This window comes from Uloborus diversus, chromosome 7, assembly GCF_026930045.1.
Source record: "Uloborus diversus isolate 005 chromosome 7, Udiv.v.3.1, whole genome shotgun sequence".
In the NCBI taxonomy this organism is placed as follows: Eukaryota; Metazoa; Arthropoda; class Arachnida; order Araneae; family Uloboridae; genus Uloborus; species Uloborus diversus.
The window spans coordinates 113,208,854-113,226,502 of NC_072737.1; the positions used below are offsets into that span (position 1 = coordinate 113,208,854).

A 17,649-nucleotide genomic window follows, 5' to 3' on the forward strand; every position below is an offset into this window, starting at 1 on the left:
TTAATCAATGATTTTAAAAATAATTTTCGTTAAAACATCATGTAAAACTTATTTTAACAAATCAATAAAAAAAAAATTAAGGTTTTTTTTTGCACCTTAACATTGCACATTTGATAATATTCCTTTGAGTTATAAATGGAACTGAAATGAGTTGTCTTGTTAGTACTGTGAACTTCCTTTCATAACTCTACCAACTGTTACATAAGGAAGTTTTTATGTAATAGAGTTATTGGCAATTTTTTAAAATATATTTTTTAAATGAACATTTTGTAGAAAAATATTATCAAATATTCATTAATTAAACCTCATTAATATCAGTATTTATGCATCAAGAATATTTCCGTAAATAGGAATTGATTCGATTACACCCCTTTAGCTTTAGGACAGTTTTGGACACTTTTAGACAGTTTTGGACGATAAAAACCACCTGTCCTGTCCTAAACCAGTTTTGGACAGTCCAAAACCCAACCCTGTTTTTTTCACGTTATTTAACAGTGTGTGAGGGGGTGTTTGTTGAGAAATAAGTCAGGTTTAATATTTGACTAGAAGGGCTCTTCTTTCTGCTCGTTTTGCTTGTTAATTATTATATACCAAGAACATTTATTGTATTTTAAATGCAGGATCGTTAGGAAGACGTGTCTATCTTCCTTTGCTCAAACTGTATCATGTTCAGGGCCGAAGAGAGCTGAACCCGGGCCCCGGGGCAAAATAGTGATTTGCGGGCCCCCCTCCTACCAAAAAAGAAAATCCTGTTGACTGCCCTCACCTCTTATTTACATTTCAGTAATCTCAAGTGCGTTTCCTATACCGCGACATCTGCTTCATAGTAATCTTAGGCGTCATACCATGAGTCAGTTTGCAGTGTAGAAACAAAATCGTATTTGGTAGTTTTTCTTCGTAAAAAATATTTTAAAAGCTGGTTAAATAAAAAAAAAAAGCTAACCACTCTAAACAAACTTCTCGACGTCGACACTTTCAAAATTCTTGAAGTCATTCAATTTTTTTTTCAAACGTATATATAACGAGAGAAAGATGGTCTACATATTTGTTTGGAAGGGGGGGGGGGACTGTCATTACTAGCATCGCACAATCAAATTTAGAGAATTGTGTTGAGCACGGAAAGAGAAATAACCGTATGAACCTACAGTCATAAGTGGAACATTCGCGATGGTCTGTCTCCCCCGGAAAATGTTCGAAACTAAAGTTCTAAAATTGCAGTTTATACGAACACTGATAATGTTAGGAGGAGGAGAAGTTCACATACTTCTATGAAGGGTTAAAGGGTCATTCTCCAGAAAGTGCTAACTTTTAAGACAAAAAAAATGAAAAAATAAAATTCAATAAATATTTCAATATTCAGGATTTCAATTTTACTTGCACACTACATTGTAAGTTTATCAACAATCAAGATCGTACAGCATTATTTTTTGTTAAAATTTAAATTTTTAAAATTGCTAGACCACGGACATGATAACCTATGCCACGGACATGATGATTTGCATCAAGCACATGATAAATCATAAGTAATTAAAGAAAAGAAACTTGCTTATGAAAGAATTACACATTTTGAGATTATTATAAAGTAATATGTGAATTAAACCAGTCAAAATATATTTTTACATTTACTCATATTGTTAATTTTCATATTTTGCACTGAGTGATGAATAATTGCAGCTGAAAACAAGAAATATGTATAATAAAAATTGAATGCAGTAATTTGTGATGTTTGATTATTTTATTTAAATTTAAGTTATTTAACAGATAAAACATTTTAGCAAATGTTTTTAAATTTGCTTAAATCGTCACTAAACATGTATTGATGACGGTTATTTACATTTGGTACAGTTAATACATGAACTACATCACTATGTTCAATTATGCAAATATCATCTTCATCCGGAAATATAAACTTATCTTTTCCAGATTTTCTCAAAAATTTGACTTCAAGCCCTTCTTGATGACTTATTACTATTCCTACATAGTGTCTCGTGATTTTCTTTTGGCTAAACTTCACAAGCACATAATCATTTTTTCTAACTTGGCAGTAACCCTCTGTATCAGAGCCCTCATTATTTGTAGATGCTTCTTCATCTGCTAAAGCACTTAAATTCAAAAGGACACCATCTGTAGTTGGAATTCTCAGCAAGCCAATAAAATAATGTGAGCATTTCTCTTGAGAATAACATAATTTGCAAGTAAGTCTTCTTGCTTCGATGATATCCTTATTATTTTTGCACCAGCGTATTTCGTGAACTCCAAGTGTTCCTCTAAATGTTGGTAATTCGGTGCAAATACTATCAAGTTTCGAAATGTCAGGCTCATGTACTTGATAAAGATGGATTCCTTTACAATTTTCTTTTAACTGTTCAATAAGAACTCCTATGTTAGGTACGTCAACTCCTCTTGCAACAATGCTGTCAGCTTGTCTTTTGAGGCAACCCCCAATTCCGTCTGGGGCACCTTTCCCATGTCCGGCCTCAAAAAAGTGCCAATGCAGGTTATTTACTTTAAGGATTTTAGCAATGAATTTTGCTGCCAAAACAAACATCCTCCTATTGCGGTATTGACTAGTGGGTCCATCACTCAGAAAATGAATGGTTTCTAAATTAGGTACCATTTTCTTTAATTCTAATAATATGGGTCGTAAATGAGCACATATTGCTGAAGAATTGTGTCTATGATCTTCTGACAAAGTGCAAAATGGTACACTTTTTGCACCCTCTTCATTGCAATAGTACAAGACAGCAGTGTGTAATGATACTTGCTGTCTTGACCCTCCAAAGTGAAAGGATTGTATTTCTTCACCGAATTTACAACTGTAGTTTTCTGAGAAATCTACATGCAGAAGAGCTTCATCTTGTTTCAAATTGGCTTTAATATGTTTAATTGCAGAATACTGGTGTTTTATATTGTTAATGTGAGTGGTAAATTTTTTTAGCAAAGTATGAAACATTAAAACCAGTTTGCCCTTTGTAACTGAGACTTCTTCCTTAGTAGTTTTTCTAATTAACTTCATTTCTTCTCTAATCTGTACTTCTACTTCCTTCTTGACCCATTGTAAAATTACTACAGTATCTGTTTTATTATACTCTTCAAAAGTTATACTTCTCTCTTTACATTTATCACATCTTCTTTCCAAACACTTTTCATCCAAATTTCCTTCGCATGTAATTGCTTTCAATATCTCATCAGGAGTCTTTTCATTAATCATTTTCAAATTATGCAATTTCATTACTATTAATAACATATTAGCATGTAACTGGCATAAACAAGTTTCTCTGTCCTTGCAATCTGGTATACGAATCCAAAATGGCCTCAATTTACAAAATGCAGAATAACTTAGATTTTTGTATTCCTCATAACAGGAAACAAACTTTAAGTGTAAATTTATAAGTGAATCATTCAGATAACGCTTCTGCATTTTTAATTTTCTTCTAGTTACAGTTTCTTTTTTACCAGGGCATTGTCTGCTTACTTCATCTTGCTCAAAAAATTCTGTTATATCTTTTTGCAACTTAATCCGGGTTGCCAATGACTCATTTTTAATTAGCCTATCTGAAAATTGAAGTGTTCGATAAGATGTCATAGATGCAACGCGAGACATTAATTTATATTTTTTCACAATTTTTCCACTCAGCATCTTTACTAAATATCGCTTCTTATTTATTTCTCTTTCTCTGGAATAATTCTTTCTAACCTGCTCTAGCAAAACTTCTCCAAATATCAATTTTCTTTTAACTTCGTTTGAGCACACTTGTCCCTTTAATAATTTAGCTACCTTCTTTCTTGGTGTTAAGTTTGAATTTTTAATTTTGCTAGATCTCTGCCATCGTTTTCGATATTTATACACCATTTTTTGCAATTTTTCATTTTTTTTTCTTAAATGCAAAATCTCATTTTTCATCATAAGCCTATTTTTGATTCTGGTTTTCTTTCCACTTGAAATTCTTGAGGTGGAAGGACAAGAACTTGTCGGTGTGTTCATTTCCAAGTTTTGCGTGAATTCCTCATTCTTTTTTTGTTTTTCACGGTATCTTTTTGAACATACTTTCCACTGCTTTCTTACTGTTCTCTTCTCTCGTTCTGACATTTCTGCAACAGATTTCCTCTGGGCCTTCTTCCTTTCTCTATCTTTCTGCTTTTCTTCTTCATATTTTTCAGTATTACTTCTTAATTTTTCCCTAGCACGCCTCATGCTAAGTTTTTTTGCATTCCTCTTTTCAGCAAGGGTCTTCTCTGATAATCTTTTTCTCTTAGTTGGAGGCATGTTACCACCTATAATAAATATATTATTGATTATTTTACAAGAAACTATATTAAAATAAGTTACTTTTAAAAATATTGATGCAATTATAGGGTAAAAAAACTTTTTTTATTTATTTACCTTTCTTGTACTAATATTAAAAATCATTCTAATTTAATCTTTAAAAAAATGAAAAACAAATACTTATAAAGGATGTAAATAATTAGTTTTTCCATTAATTATATTTTTTATAATTTTTAACTCTTATATAATTTAAAAACAACTCTCAAATCATGTCCGTGGAGCAACAGATCATGTCTGTGGAACCATAGGACCACGGACATGATGATCCACGGACATGATGAAATTTTTCACTGAACCTTATAGAGAGAAGAGATTTAGGGTTAATAACATGTGGCAGTTAAATTAAGCTTTAGTTAGCTTTTTATTTTCTATTCTAAATGAAAAATTAAAAAAAATTGACATACCTTGTTTAATTTGATGACCACAGATATGATGGTGTGATCTGTAAAATCTTCAGTTTAATCTTTTATCTAAAAATAATGTCTGAACTCATTTAGTAAAGAAACTAATGTTTTGCCAAAGTGTCCACTATGGCTCAGTAAATGATTTCAGTACAGTAGTTAACTAGTGCTGCTATCTATTGAGCTTGAAAACAAGTATTAATATTTTGACCACGGACATGATGAGATCTGAAGGACACACATATTTTTATAAATTTAATTAACTTATTCATAAAATAATCAATTCACATTTTATAAATATTATCCTAAAAGCATTTCAATTTAATAGAGTGAAAATTAATCAAACCAGTGGGATTTGTTGTGAATTTGGAAGCCAATAATAAATTAAAAGCTGAGAGTGAGACAGGCCACGGACATGACTAGTCATGCTCTGTGGACTCAAATTTAGATATTAAATTATATTATTTTTAGAATTTATATGTTATAATACATTAAAAACAGTGCCTAATTCTCAATAAATTTTAGTTAAAAAACAAATTATATGAAATAAGGAAAATAATCAGAAGGGACTAGATTTTTAACGTTTTCTGGAGAATGACCCTAAAGCTCGTATGCCTTTGGAATTTCTCGAAATTCAAGTCCTAAAAATGAAGTTTTTGATGATTTTTAACGAAAGGGAGGGGCGGGAGGAGGATCAGGAATGCTCTCCAATTTTTCATAAATGGAAATGAAATATTTGGAGACGTACCGAGTACTCGGCAACTATTCATTACTCGGCCAAATTTTGATCAGATACTCGGCCAATACTGAGTAGTTGCAAAAAATTTAATATTGTTCAAGACAGATATTACAATTGATAATAAATGCAGGTATACAATATACTGCAATCACTAACAGTTCAAATTTACAAGCCAAGGTTAAATTTTGAGAATAATGAAGTTTATATTGCTTCAATGTAATAAATCTTTATGTTAATATCCCCAAAGTAAATAAAATTTATTTATAAAAAATTGGGCAAAAAAAAAAGGTAAGTATAGAAAATACGGAATTTTTATATCATGAAAGTGATTTTTGCTACGAACAAAAATTATTTATAAGGAATATAAAAATATACCTTTACTTAAAAAATAAAAGCAAACAAAACAACGTTAAAATCACAAATGTGCAGGAACACTGCAGACACGTGTTTTGGCGCTACAAGGAACGCCTTTTTCAATGCATAAAATGTGAGCGCATGGATTTCAAGACATCCGTCAAAAGTCGGATTTTTTTTTCGAATGTCTTTTCATTCATTAGCTCACATTTTATGCCCTAAAAAAGACGTTCCTTGTAACGCAGAAGCACGTGTCTGCAGTGCTCCTGTATTTGCTTTTAAAAATTATTTGTTTGCGGACTAGAACCATAATAGATTGGTATAATTTGTTTTAATTCTAACTTGATTAATCATACCTTTTATTTATTTGTTTATTTTTAATTTTAAAAATAACTTTTTTCTAAAATTTTTGACACAAGCAAAATCTTGTAAGTAATGCATAATTAATTTTCAGCTATAATATTGTTTCAAAAACTATTATATGGACATGAAGGTCTATACTACTATTCCGATAAGTTCAAATGTACCACGTATATGTCGGTGGTTCTTCTTAAAACATAATTGGTACTCAGTAACTCACTACTCGGTAACTTGGTACTCGGCCGAGATGACAAGGAGAAATGTTGGAGAACCTTCACTCGGAATTTCTTTTGAAATTTAAATCCTAAAAACTAAATTTTATATGATCTTTAATTATGTGAAGAGGACAGTAGGCACTCCTCTGTGTAAAATTTTTTTGATTTTAAAATCCTAAAAACCCATTTCTTCGCTATTTTTGATGAAGATAGGAGGAGGGGATGGGGTTCGGGAGTCTTTCGGGAGTAGACCCAAAATTAAGTCCTAAAAATGCAGTTGCAAGACATCTTTCAGGATAAGGGCTGGGATTTAGAGAATCTCTCACACAAAGTATTCGAAATTGAAGTTCCAAAAACGAAAATTTAGACGATTTTAGATGATGTTAGAGGGAGGTGAATTCGGGACTCTTTCGTAAAAATTTGTAGGGATGAAAGTCCCTAAACCAAAATGAAAGATTTTCTTAGATGATGATGTGGGATCAGGTACTCTGGTATGAGGGGGGGGGGGTGGCATTTTACTGCAATCCTATAGCTTTTCTCTTGGATTTGCCACTGCGCTCAAGTATTGATAGTACTAGTGTTCTAAAATGTTATTTTTCCCTATGTATTTTCATTTTTAAACAATGCAGTAATATATTTTTAAGGGTAGGGACAATGTCACGACCTCATAAGAAATGCTTGAGGGTCGCGACTCAAAGTTTGGTAACCCCTACCTTGATGTCACCCAACTGTGTTCCGGAACCGGGTTAAAGAAGGAAAGCTTACGCTGTTTATCATGGTGGTCTCGCTAATGTTCGTTTTAATTCCCAATAGAAACGTCTCTGCAAGATAGCCCCGTAAAGAACTGATCCACAAGAACTGGATGCTGTGAACATGCAGATGTTGAATAATGGGCTAACGTGTTGAATGAGAGATGTTTTTGCTTTTCCAACACTAAAAAAAAGTTCAGTTAGCAGCATATACTCTGAAATTTTTTTTTCATTTCGAGGAGGCACCCAGGCTTCCTCTCGGGCCGGGCCCCGGGGATTTTGCCCTTGCTGCCCCCTCTCTCGGCGACCCTGATCATGTTTTGCCTTACAACTTATAGCACTTTTGAAGATAATTTCGCATGTGAGACTGTTGTGAAATCCGCAACTTTTATTATTATTAAATACGGAAATAGACGATGATTGAAAAATCTTTCAAACTATAGTGTGCTCCTGATACATTTTCCCCCTAAGAAATTTTTAGTTTTTTTTTTTTTTTTTTGTTCTTTTGAGGCAACATTTTTACTGATTCATCTCCCCACCTGCCTTAAAGAAGAGTAGAGCTTTGGATTAATCTATAGTACAAGTCGATTTTTATTATATATTATGTTTTGAGCTAGGATATATTTTTCGTTAACTACAAGCAAAAGAAAAAAGACTAAATTTGTGCATTCTGTTTTAAATCATTCCAGTCACTATATGCAAAAATTCGAATCTCATTTCAGATTCCATCTCTCCCTGGGAAATACCCAAATTTTGTGCAGCTCTCCAGTGCGCCGCTTAGCGTACAGATCGAGTCATGCAGCACGCAACAGTGCCGGGCCGCACGCGAGTCCCCTCACACACCCCAGCGCAAAACGAAACGATACGATAGCGGAAACTGCATGCTGCAAATGTCTCTGGAGGGTGCGGGGGTAATTTCTGTCTAAAGTTCTGTTTTCCTTCCAGTCAATTGGATTTCGCTGAAAATCGCCCTCGTATAAATGTTTCCTTTTTTTGAAGGCTATCGACTGACAGATTTATTTTAACCAGGAAGATCTTTTATTTTTGCTGCTGTTTCAGGATGGCGCGAAAATTGCATGTTCTGGGCAATTGCTTTTATGGGTACTTTCTTTTCTGTTTAGTCTCGATTTGAAAAGCTAATTCTTAGACGTGAAGTCTTGTTTTTACTTCTGTCTTCCTTTTGGAACTGGAGAGAGAGGGGAAGGGGTTAGTAAGTACTTATGTACTAAAAATACACTGAACCTGTAACAATGCATTCACTAGGAAAGAAAAGTATGGTCAAAAATGCTTTTAAAAATGTTTTTATGACTTGAGTTGCAGAAAGCCTCGAAAATCAGGATCGTTTTCGAAGTCTGGAAAGTTTCAATATCCAATTCTTATCTCAGCCTTGACTGGTTCAGCCTTGAGCACTTAATTACTAACTAGCTGCGTCGCCCGGCTTTGCACGGTCCACTTCAAAAATAAAAGTTATGTCAAGTGACGCGTGTTCAACAATCAGGCTTGAACAAAAAAAAAAAAAAAAAAATGTTTTGCGTTAGATTAAGGAAAAATATCCAAAAAAAAACATTTTAAATTCTCCGATTTCAGGAAAAGCCTCAAAACACAAGTCAAAATTTTAATTTGTTTATATTCGAGGAAAAAATTGCAACAGATATTTTTTCTCAATGATTTTCTTTACGCTACAAATTTTAATAAAAGCATTGCTACGGAAAGTTGAGATGAAGGACTGAATAATAACTTGAATGGAGGAAAGTCTTCGAAAAATACGGATTTTTATGTCGAAATCTAAGTGTCACAATTAATGGTTTTTAATTGATATCTCCGCTAATTATTATATCGCAGGATTATATTAAATTAACCAAACATAAAGACGGGAAAATTAGGAATCTATCGATACATGGCTCGATGGTCAGTTCATTGGCGTTCGGGTGAAGTAACTTGGACATACATAGATACATACGTTCAGTTTTTAATTATATAAGGTTTTTTTTCTTTTGTTAACTTTTTTTAACAGCTAACTTTATAATTGCTATTATTTGCTTTTGTTTTCAGCATCGATTAAAAAACTTTTTGCAATTAAGAGTGAGGAAATTCAAAAGTGATGACACGCCTATAAGAAGGAGGTTAAATGGAAGCAGCAGTTATGGAATAACTACATCGGGCCGGAAATGGGAAGGGCTATGATAACATGGTCGCATCGCTAGATTGCTTATCATCAATGTCGCAAAAGACCAAATCACAAGATGCTGGCAGATGGGTTTATGTTAAAATTCACGTTTTAATGCAATTTCAAAAACGTTGCTTCATAAACTTGCAATAATGCCTAAGTTTAATGTAATTAACAATTTGAAATTGTTAATTACAATTGCTTACTTGTTTGTTGCTCAAAAAATGCTGCAATGTTTTGAATCAATGTAACCCAAAAATTTTTAACGAGAAGTTAAGGATCTTGGGATGCATCGGTGCATCTTCCGGCTTCAAGTTTTATTAGTTTTGCGTGTCATCTCTATCATACTCTATGCTAACCGTGAAAGTGCAAGTATAAAAAAGCGTAAAAGTGAGAGAAAAACGTTTTTTTCAACTGATGGCTTGAATCAAAGAAAGCCTCGAAAACCTGTGTTATATGAAAAGTTTCTAATTCCCCAAATTCAAAAATCTAAGCTTACTATTTTAATTTTTTTCAAAGTTAATTTTAATAATTACTATTATTCATTTTTTTTTGGCAACGATTAGAAATGTTGCTCCACCGACCCATCAACGAGAGCAACGTGTAACAAAAACTAAACAAAGAAAGAAAAAAAGAAGTCGCAATTTTTTAATGCGCTTTTTGTTTTTGAAACTTCAGCTGTGCTTCAGCATATGTTCAGAATACTTAAAGCTGTATCATTCGCTAAACTTCATGACTTCCGGTGATGACGTGATCTTGTTAACCACAGAAACTAGCATTCCCTAAATTGGTTTGAATCATCAGCACACGTTTTATATTTTGTGAAGCCAAGGATGATCCTTCATCGTTGTACTATTTCACAAAGATATACTACTGCCATTTTTGCCAGATAATTGGATCCTTGTGGAATTAAGGCATTTTATCGTAAAATATTTCTTAAAAAATAAAGTTGTAGCTCGCACTTTAAATCGCACACTCAATCAAGAATGCAGAGCTGGTCAGTAAATTTTTGAGGTTAATGAATGCGTTTCTTGAGACTCTAAAAATGAGTGTGGGATTCTTATAGTTTAAAAAAAATATATAGAGATAGATATTCAGCTAATAAAACTATTGGCTTTTTCTGCTAAATTTTTTTGAGCTGTTTTTTAATGTATTTATCATTTTTATCATTTTGAAATTCATATTTCTGAGCACTATTTTATCATTCTAGAGTAATTCTTCGGAGAAATTTGAAAAAGTGGGGGACAATTTGACCCACTGGCTACGCCTCCCGCTTGCATTTCTTGAACCTTAGTTTATTCTTCTTTTTCATCGTGTAAAGTAATACGTTTTCTGAAGTATCCTTAAGATTGACCGCTTGTCCAATTTGCAAGCCATTTACTTCTAATTCAGTGACGAAAGAATTTCACAGAAAGTTTCTTGTTTGTTGCTCAAAAAATTTCGGGAAAAACAATGAATAAAAAAAAAAAAATCGTATAACTCAAATTCAATGCGTAAAATGCGAGCTTTTCCTTCAAGCTTCTTTCGAGATGAATTATACTAAGCCTAATTTTTAACGTAATTTGTATATTTAATACATGTATTTGTTTTTTATTTATGAATAAATATTAGCTACTTCGTTAAAAAAGGTTAACTGGAATAATTATTCATTATTGACTACCTTCCCGAGATTCAGGGCTCCCGACTTTTACATCTGTTAGCAGAGGTGCAGCTAGGGAAGTTCGAGAGAAAACTCGCTTTTAACAACTGATTCTATTCTAGCCCCCCCCCCCCCCCTCCGAATGTGAAGTTTGGCCGCCCTAGTGCGTACTCACTCCTATTGCTCTTCTCTAACCATGACCTCTTTAAGAACTCTCGTTTAAGAACATTATTAAAACTTTTTCGGTTTAGAAACTCAGGTTGCTGATAAGAGTTATAGTACTTCTCGCAAGACGGTGCCGATAGCGAACTATTTGTTACAGTCATTAAGACATTTAATAGTTCTTCTGATAAAAACTATTTGTTCTTGATAAATTCTATTCATTTATCTATTCTTCTCCTGGAAAGATTGAAAGTTGATTGTTATCAGTTTATTTTTGTTTTCATGGGTATCAAAACTTATTGCGCCTGTTTTATAGCTACGTAAAGATTTCGAAAGCCTAGATAAAGAATTGATTTCTGAATGGGGTGATCTCTTAGTTCGTGAACATTTGAGACTGTGTATCAGATGAGTTTTGTGTCAAGATTTCCTACGGCATTTTTTTGTTTCAGGTATGTTTGAATTTCTGATTGGAAAGATATTGTTTTGAAATTCATTTCTGCAGTGAAGATGATCGCTTGACAAACCACTAATTTACTAACTCATGGGGTTTTACGAACTATTCGCTATTCCCGGTAAAATCTCCAATGAAACTTTTTACGAAATGGAAAGGACGATTTTTTTTTTTTTTTTTTTTTTGTGAACTTGTCCAAGTAACTCGTTCCTAAGAACTCGGCACCAGGGTCAGGAAATCTCACAGAAGATTTAATCAATCAGGGGTGTTTTTTATCCGAAATTTCATTCCAAAAATTTTGGACTGACAACACATTTTAAAACTGAAATTATTTTTTTAAAAAAGAAGAAACTTTTAAAATGTTTTTTTTTTTCAATGATTTTTGTATGCATATTTAAAGAGTTTTTACATAAGGGGTAGGGGAGCAGGGTTGGCTTTTTCCAGTCCAAAACTTGTTTTTTTCTATCTCCCGGCAAAAACTGGCAAAAAGTGGTAAATACCGGGAAAAGCTTCCGAATAACAATATGTAACTAGACTTTCTGAATCTGATGTGTAAAATGGAAGTTAGAAATAAAGTTATTACAAAATTAACTTGGGTTTGAAATTATTCTGTAGGAAAAGAATATTAAAAAAAAATAAGAATTATTGCACAAAACATAAAATTAGCCCACAAAAGTTTAAAAAAATAATTAATTTCCTAAATAAATATTTTAGAAAAGAATAAAATAAGATTATTTAACTTGAAAATACCAGGGTTATCAAGAGAAGCAATAAATAATTTGTTTAATTTAAATAAAATGTTTATTACATTTTTAAGTAGACCTATTAAACATTTTTTTTTCTTAAATTTTGGTTTGGTTTGACATTCGTACTAAAATGTTCTTTTGCATCATCAGTAACAGTTGTTGCCAGATTCTTGTCCACTCAAATAGAATGTTTGAAAAATCAGTCGAAGACATTTTTCTCTTAAAGCATTACAAACACTATTTCACCAGCATATGGTGGAAGAATTTTAATAAAGTTTCTGCAATTAATGGAACACCTTAAGGGATGTCTGTCCTGCGTCATCAGCATCTCCCGAACGTATTTTTTCTAATTTTGCATTCATCCGAAACAACATTAGAAATAGACTGGGTTTTCCAAAAAGCCTCTAAACTAATGTTACCTGATGCTTAAACCCAATGTGGAAGTAGAAGACGAAGAATATGAATAGGATTATGATTTGTAATCTTGTATTGTGCAAATATTGATAAATAAATCCACTTGCTCCTTTTTTGTAAATTTCTCTTTTTTCAATTTTTCAAGCTATTATTTACTTAGAACTCAATTTTGATATTTTTAAAGATGGTTTTGAATTTATGTTTATGATTTTAAAAATCATTTCCCCATGACGGTAAATACCGGCTTTTACCATGGTATTTACCGGGGATGGGAAAAGCCTTGCCAACACTGGAAGGGAGTCGAGCTTCTTCATAGTTTTCAAAAATTTCATTGTCTTCAGAAAATTTTACGTGCGACCACTGAAACCCCTGGATTTAATTTGAATTGTAATTTCGTCTTCCTCCGTCTTTGTTTTTATTTCTGTGAAGCAGAGATCTCAACCAGTGGTTCTCTAGTGTCAGGTGACTTTTATAAAACAATATTTTCCAGTGATTAAACCCAAAATTACGATTTTGTTGAACAAGTTTAAGTAAATGCATTGTGATTGTGAATATGATATATATGTGTTGAATTATTTTAAACAAAAGTATTATAAAAAACATACCGTCCCAATGTACAAACGTTAAAGGTACAACACTCTCCCTTACACTGTACGCCTGGCGACCAAGTTAACTTTTTATAGGGCTGAATCCCTCCCTTATTCCGCCAGGGGAAAAAAATCTGATCGTGCAGTGGCTTAGGCTTCGGCAAAGATAAATATTTTAAGTGAAACATTGTCAAATTTTACTTTCACCGTTTATTTAAATGTACTTATTACTCAGACGTTTTCGACAGAATATTAATCCGTTATGCACGTTTGCATCTCTTGTAACCGTTGAGTGAAGAATATAAAACAGATTTTTCGAAACATCTATTACGTTCCCACAGAGCGTCAAAGTTCCGTAGAGCTAAGTTTGAGTTTGAGGACACCCTACTTTTCGATGTGATTCGATTTTTTAAGCCATTGCTGCTGTTGTGCTCAAATGGGCATTTTTACTAGTTAGCTAAGAATAACTTTGTTTCAACTAAGTGCGTTAATGTATTCAATGCAACACAATATATTATGGCTAATTAGTAATGCAATTGAAAGAGTTAAGCACCTTTTTAATGTTCAAACTTACTTTTATATTTTTCGTCAGCTATTTGGTTTTGAAATACCTGTTAGTTAGAAATAGCCATTTCATAGCCAATCAAGCGAATTAAATTGATTTCATATGAATTGTTATTTGACTCCTTTTTTCGGAGCGTTTCGTGATACAAAGAAAAACTTTGATTTCGTAATGGAATACCTGTTTTCCGACATTGCAATGTCAACAGGTCGAGGAGATAGCATCCATTTAAGTGATCAAAACAAGTTTAAAAAGCGTGTTGTTTTATTCAGGAAATTATTTGCGTCGCATTTCATTTAGTCCAGTCATATTATACAAAAAAGGGGGAGGGGCTAAAATCGCAAAGCACGATGTAGTTCTGATTTTAACAAGCTTTTATTAGCCTCACTTGTATGTTTGTGAGTAACCCTCCTTTGGACTAAGAGCTAGTGACTTATTAATGTTAGTACATTCCACCATTTTATGAGCGTTCGTAGCCGAGCGGTCTAAGGCGCGGGTCTTCGCTGACGTCCACCTCCAGGAATCATTCATTGGGCGTGCGTTCTAATCCCGTCTACACCGAAATTAAATTTATAATCTGCAACTCAATTTTCGCCTACTTTTTGTGATCGGATTCTTTTAAAATTTGGAATGCAACCTCAGACCCGATGACAATGTAATATTCTATAATCAAATTAATTTATCAACGATAAGTAATTAGTTTATTCTAATTAACACGCTTTTATTAGCTTAACTTGTATGTTTGTGGGTCCAACTTTCCTATGGACGAATAGTGGCTTATTAGAATTACTTACAACGTACAAATCAGAGCTGCGAGGTGTAACAATTTTTACACATGAATTTACCAGAAAGCATTCAAAATGTCTGATGCAAATAATGCAATAGAATATTAAGATACATTCTATTATAAAATCGAACACACGCACAAAGATTTCATTTAAGAGTTACAGGTGTTAGCAATATTTAGTTTCTAAATCTTATTTGAAACAAATAGTTTAAAAAACTAAAAAAAAAAAAACACGCTTTTATAGCAAAATGAACTAAAAAAAATTAATAGTTTGAAAAACTAAAAAAAACACGCTTTAGGAGCAAAATAACTAAAAAGTTAAAAAAAATCTTTGGATGACAAGTATGTAAAGTAATTAACCAAACACTAAATTATATTGTAATAAAAAAAGCGTGGGGGGGCTGCTTATTTACATTTTTGCATGGATAACAAGTGCAGGAAATTTAAGACAACTGATAAGAAGCCCCCCACGTTTTTTTTATTACAGTAAAATTAAGTGTTTGGTCAATTACTTTATATACTTGTCATCCAAAGATTATTTTAACTTTTTAGATCATTTTGCTACTAAAGCGTGTTTTTTTAGTTTTTTAAACTATTATTTTATTTTAATATGTTGTTCGGGTCAGTTCGGGTAATGTAAATCTAAGTTTGCAGTTTTATAAAACCTGTGCTCGCTGCGTAAGTCGCGAAAAACTGCGAAATTTTCGCACTTTTTTTCTATTTTTTCCCTTCTAACTCCGAAACTATGCAACTATGATTCTAAAAGTAAATAACCGTTTTAAAGTGCATTAAATTCTGAACAACTAAAGCTCACTATTTTTCAATCGCAAAACAAACAAATATCGGAAAACTCGGCGTATAAAAAGTATTATTGGCGTATTTTATTTATTTTTTGATAGCCGCAGTGTTATGCCAACACACATAACTTATATAAACACATATTATAGTCTTATTATATAATTCTTTGCCCCTTTTTTTAGAATAGGATTTGTTTGTTTTGCAATTGTAAAAGAACCATTGAATCGACAGACTTCGTTTTTGGCTTAAATGGAAACCAATTAAATTTACTATAACAGTATACCTAGTTTTCTTGTAGAGTAGGAATTTATGTCGATGTTTGGCCTGAAATGTGATCGAAGCATATTTTTTTTTACTTTTCGCCAGAAATGGCCAGTTTTTGAAGTACGATATCTCCTAAACTATTGGTCGTACAGAGTGCCACTTGAGCTTAAATTGTTTTATTGTTGTTTAATTATTGTTTGTTTAATTGTTGCTTTAAAACGGGTATTTACATTTAGAATCAAAAGTTGCATAGTTTCGGAGTTAGAAAGGAAAAACTAAAAGACGTCCGAAAATTTCGCACTTTTTCGCGAATCGGGAAGTTTTCGATTTTTCAATTTTATTTTTATATGATATAGTAACATGTATAAACATCATAGGTGAAAAAATTTTTGCGATACGATAAGTAGTTTTTTAAAATTAATTTTTAAAGTTCAAGCAATTGTGACGTCAAATGGCACAGGAAGTGACGTCATGCGCTCTTCCGCCGCGGGAGAAGCCGAAGGACGTGCAGTTGACTTCGAAGACGAAACGTAAGGCTTACCTCCTCGCACTTAACTCCTCGCGTTTCTAGAACATTAAACCTTTCATCCTCTCGGAAATATTCGAATACCATCATTGATGTTTCTTGAGGAAGATTATTAGATTGTGCTTTATCGAATCCGGCCTCCATAGTGTGTTCAAAAGGATTATTGAGTTTCTAAAAAATAAAAATATCATAACGCTCAAAATGTCCGTAGCGAAAACAAGGGATCTTCGGCAGAAGGCTGCCCATTAGTGCCCTGTGACGTAAGCTAGTGACGTTTCAGAAGAGCGCACTTTTGCACGTGGATTTTAAAAAATTCATTAAAAATCAATCACGGTGTTTTAAAATTCGGCGATAGTGAATTTTTTAGTTTTGAGGGTCAATTAACAATATCCAATAGTCAAAATATGAACATTTAATAGGTTGCAACTTCCCTATTACGCAGCGAGCACAGGTTTTTGAAAACTGCAAACTTAGAATTACACCCTAACTGACCCAAACAACATATTAAAAAATCAGAACTACATCGTACTTTGTAATTTTAATGTCAATATGACTGGACTAGTTAATTAGGCAGCAATTACAAACCTTTGAATTAAAACTCATTAGGAAACTCAGAATTACGAGCTCTGTTGAACTTTATGAACTATATAAATTGGATGAACCTTCCTCAACACACTTCAGTAAATGTAACATAAAAGACTGTTAATATGAAGTTAATTTAAGTTTTTAGATTGTTGATTCATAAAATTGAATAAATTTTCTCCAATAATAATTATTATTCAAGCAAATATTCGCTTAGTTGCCGAATGGCAAAAAATGTTTCATCAAGGCTTATGTTGTCTTCAAAAACTAAAGTTGAAAGGAGGGGAAAAAAAGGCGAAATGTTTCGAAAAGAGGTGAATAAAATCCTTAAGAAAAATATTTTTATCGTATACGCTCAAACCTGTTTCTTGTGCGGTGTAATGAAAATTTCAATCAAATTGGCGAAATTTTACGAGCGCGAGGTAGTATCTTCAAGTGACGACAGAGGCTCTCCGATGGGAGGTCACTGTAACTTCCCAAAAATTTCCTAATTCGGAAATTTTGTCTGACTACTCGGCAAAATTTTCATCACATGTTTTTTTTTTTTTTTTTAATTTCGTTTTCGTAAGTTTTTGGATTATTTTCAACGTGGTTTTTCATGCGGTTCCTATCCACCGCATAAACGCAGATTTGGCACTTGGAACATCTGTCAGAGAGAAGTTTTCGCTAAAACGGATGCTTACCTAAATGAATTACTTATTATCACACGTGCTATTAGATGAAACGTCAGCTACTTTTTTATAACTATGAAGTTTTTGATAAAATTTTCATGTTTTAAGAATGCACATTAGTTTTTGTATTCCATTCTGCAGATACGAA

The 17,649-nt window shown here is 32.7% G+C and overlaps 1 protein-coding gene and 1 long non-coding RNA gene across 2 annotated transcripts in view; both read left to right on the forward strand.

Annotated features, from left to right (window-relative positions):
* Positions 1 to 17,649, forward strand: part of LOC129226576 (phosphatidylcholine:ceramide cholinephosphotransferase 1-like) — a 126,340-nt gene that overhangs the window by 33,721 nt on the left and 74,970 nt on the right. The gene's annotated exons all lie outside the window — the stretch shown is intronic.
* The window catches only part of LOC129226577 (uncharacterized), a 123,465-nt gene that overhangs the window by 24,509 nt on the left and 81,307 nt on the right, over positions 1 to 17,649 (forward strand). The gene's annotated exons all lie outside the window — the stretch shown is intronic.